The sequence below is a fragment of the Marmota flaviventris genome, chromosome 4 (assembly GCF_047511675.1).
Source record: "Marmota flaviventris isolate mMarFla1 chromosome 4, mMarFla1.hap1, whole genome shotgun sequence".
NCBI lineage: Eukaryota > Metazoa > Chordata > Mammalia > Rodentia > Sciuridae > Marmota > Marmota flaviventris.
This window is the reverse complement of record NC_092501.1, coordinates 40,705,583-40,709,770: the sequence shown is the minus strand read 5'-3', so window position 1 is coordinate 40,709,770 and position 4,188 is coordinate 40,705,583. Positions and strand designations below refer to the sequence as shown.

Sequence of the window (4,188 nt, the reverse complement as noted above, 5' to 3'; positions counted from 1 at the left end):
CACAACCTCAGCCCCTGTAGTGTGGTTTTTTTTACTGCCTTCTTTTCTTAGCTTAATGTCACAGTCTGCTCACTCCATGCAGAGGAAACCCAAATTCCACCGTGGATAGGGAGACATATACCAAAATTTGAACCTGGGGACTATTGGGGCAAGAAACTATCAGTGTGATAGGGTCAGATTTTAAATAATATACTAGGAATAGGAGGTTAATATTCATAATTTATTTATTATTATATCTTCATCAACTAGCACATTTGTAGTATATAATTAGTGCTTACATGTTGTATGCTGAAATATTATGGAGCAACTCCTTTTCTCTTGAATACAGCTATAAACTTTGGTTAAAGAAACATGTCAAAACAAAAAGATGAGTACATTTGCTTTCAAAATCTTTGAAAACTCTGATTTAATAAGTGGTATCCATTCATTTCAAAATTATAACGTGGAGTTCATTTTATGAACTCAGAGTATAAGTGGTGTAAATTCTACATTATACCAGAATAACTGTGAAAATGGCCTAGAAGGAGAAATACTAACCTAAAAACTTAATTTGGTTAATAAGGATTTATCGTAAACTACTAAAGTCATTTAAAAATACTCCTTTGTGTTATTTCCAAATATCTTAATGTTCTGTGTCTTCAAAACCATTTATTCAGTGATGTGGTTAGTCACTGTGATTTTAAACTCCAAAATATCTGCACTTAATTAAGTCAACTGGGCTGGGTCCCTTGTGGTGTGGTGGTATGCATGGCTGCAAACAGCAGTCTTCCCCAAAGACTAAGCAGCCCCGTTTCTTGCACGTGCCTAAGGCACCTGGGACAGCCCTTTCCAGAGGACATCTCTGGCCTCCTACTGCCCCCAATCTAGGCTCCAGACAGTTATTTAGGATGCCTTTGGAAAACTGCAAGGCATGGTAACCGGGATTCACATTGACAAAGTTATTATGTCCGTCTGCACCAAGCTGCAGTACAAGGAGCATGGGATTGGGTCCCTAGGCAGGGATAAATTTGAGTTCTATAGCTGCTACCAGATCTACATCTAAAAGAAGTAGGACTTTCCCAAGTTTATTTCTGTTGAATTTGAAGAGAGAGTGGCTGAAAAGTTGAAATGTCAAATACAACCTCAATCCAAGTCCCATGGACACATGGCAGGCTTTGCACTTGTGAGGGCTTCCACGGTGCTGCTTTGTCCTTAATCATGTCCACCAATAAATCCTACTTGCTGTCTACCTAAAATAAGTAAATAAATAAAAGAAACCTCCAAAATACTGGATTGGCTCTTTTTCAGGAGGTAGAAATAGTGTTTTCAATATAGAGCTCCTTTAATCAGTACTACCAGAAAATCAAAACATTTTCTTATGTCTGCTTGGTTCTCAAATGTATTCTACGACCACACCCCTTCTCTGATTGCCAAAACCTAAATAAATAAAGTCTAAGTAATTCAATAAGGAATTTATGTCCTCTGCAAACCAAACCCAAGCAAACCTCTATGTCCTGTTACTTTTTTAACCCTCCAGATCTACCCTACTGTATTTCTGGCAACCACCACACCCTGTGGGCACTAAGCTTTCATTTACCTCCAACCCTTGCAAGCACCTGGAATTCCTATGCAACTCCTCTAACTGGGGAGATTTAGCTCTTTCTAAAGGCCGAGTTCCTGTCATGCTAGTTCTGGGACATTACCTGTCAAGGCCATGCCCCTGTACACACAAAAAGGAATACCTTCCTTAGGGATTTTCTGGTGTTCTGTCTTCCTACAGAAGAAGCTTCCTATAAGACTCTGTCATATTCTACCAAAAAAAAAAAAAAAAAAAAACTATAATAATAGTTATTACTATCATTTGGGAAATTGAGCATGTACAAAGTGTTTTGTATTGAACTCAGCAGGAGAAAACAAGCAAACAAATTATTTGAGAAGAAAATTGAATTTTGTTTCCTAGAATGAAAGATCTGCGTTTTTCCAGATGGACGAGGATAAAATGGAAGATGCTGTTTTGTTTGGTTCTGTTATATTTTTCCATGCTGAAGAAGACATACAAATGACCAGCAGGAATGTGAAAAGGTGCTCAACATCAGTAATCATCAGGGTAATGCAAATCAAAATCATAATGAGGTGTCACTTCATACCTGTTAGGTTGGTTATTGTTAATAGCAACAATAAAAAAGAAGTGTTGGCAAGGATGTGGTGAAAAGGGAATCCATATACACTGTAGGTGGGAATGCTAATTATTACAGCTGTTATAAATAATACTTTGGAGGTGTCTTAAAATTAGAAATTAAATTACCATATGATCCAGCAATTCAAATACTTTCATACAGTTATGCTTCAGTATCCATGCACGAGTGGTTCCAGGATACCCCTCAGATATCAAAATCTGCGGATGGTGAAATGCCCTATAAAAAATGGCATAATATTTGCATATAATATATGAACATATTCTTGTATACTTTAAATCAGCTCTAGGTTACTTACAATCCCCAATATAATGTAAATGCTATGTAAATTGTTGTTATACTTTATTTTTTAGCAAAAAAGAAAAAAATGGTGCATTCCATCAGTACAGATGCAAACATGATAGGCCCATCTACAAGTACACAAATGAGATGTGAGGTGAACAATGCTCCAACAAGTGCGGGAGTGACAGACTAAAATCTGTGAAGCGTCAAGTATGCCTGCTCATTAATGACTTCTTTCACTAGAATCATGCATAATATCTGGCAGATTCAAGTTTTGGTTTTTGGAACTTCATCTCATTTTTTGAATATTTTCAATCTGGGTTGAATCCCCAGATGCAGACCTCAAGGTTATGGAGGGCTGACATTACATGCAAAAGAAATTGAACTTAGAATCTCAGAGAAATCTCTGCACTCCTATGTGCATTGTCTCACATTCATGAGAGCCAAAGTATGAAAACAGCATAAGTTTTTAACCCACCTTCAATGGGTACATGAATTAAAAACTTAAGGTATTTATACAATGGAATATATTCCATCCTTAAAAAAAGAAGAAAGGCAAAATACTTCTTTTATTTTTATTAAGATTTTGGATGTTGGTAAATGAGAAAGTCTTTTTTTGACCGGTCATTTTCCTTTATTATAATATCCTTGTCATGTTTTGTATCATTATTATCCAGATTGAATAAGTTAATAAGTAGATTCTCTCTTTTTTTTTGTTCATTGGTAAGTGTTATTTAGGTATTATGTTTTTCCTTCTATATTGGAAGGATTTCACAAGTAATTCTATTATAACTAGAGACTGGTTTGTAGGGATGTTTACATATTAGAGATTCTATTTTATGCCTTAATTATAAATTATTATAGCATCTTTTTATTCTTGGGTCATTTTTTTATTAGTTGCTCAAGACAATACAATGATCTTGACACATCATACATTTGATTCAAATAGGATATGAATTCTCATTTTTCCACGTGTACAGATTGCAGGATCACATTGGTTATACATCTATGTGTATATACACAGCAATCCTAGTGTCAGTTGTATTCTGCTGCCCTCCCTATACCCCCTCCCCTCCCCTGCCCTCCCCTCCCATCACTATTCTCTACCCATTCTACTGTGATACTTCTCTCTCTCTCTTTTCTTCCCTTCCCCCTCACACCATCATATATGTATTTTGTGAACCCATGAGGGTCTCCTTCCGTCTTCCTTGCAATTCCCCTTCTCCCTCCCTTTCCCTCCCACCTCTGTTCCTTGTTTTGTGGTAATCTTCTTCTCATGCTCTTCCTTCCTACTCTGTTTTGAGTCACCTCCCTTATATCAGAGAAGACGTTTGGCATTTGTTTTTTAGGGATTGGCTAACTTCGCTTAGCATAATCTGCTCTAGTGCCATCCATTCCCCTGCAAATGCCATGATTTTGTTATTTTTTAGTGCTGAGTAATATTGCATTGTGTATAAATGCCACATATTCTTTTATCCATTCATCTGTTGAGGGAATCTGGGTTGGTTCCATAGTCTAGCTATTGTGAATTGTGCTGCTATGAACATTGATGTAGCTGTATCCCTGTAGTATGCTCTTTTTAGGTCTTTTGGGTATAGTCCGAGAAGGGGAATAGCTGGGTCAGACGGTGGTTCCATTTGGGGTCATTTTTTTTATATACTATGTTCCCTCAGATGTTTTTTTTGTATCTGGATTTTAAATGTATTTTACTAATGCTGTTATAATCTTTTAA

The 4,188-nt window shown here is 36.6% G+C and overlaps 1 non-coding gene across 1 annotated transcript; it reads left to right on the top strand.

Moving 5' to 3' along the window:
• The first annotated feature begins 695 nt into the window (after positions 1-695).
• On the top strand, positions 696-824 carry LOC117794902 (small nucleolar RNA SNORA70). Its single transcript, XR_004618780.2, has one exon. It is a non-coding gene; the product is annotated as a small nucleolar RNA SNORA70 (small nucleolar RNA).
• Positions 825-4,188: the final 3,364 nt, after the last annotated feature.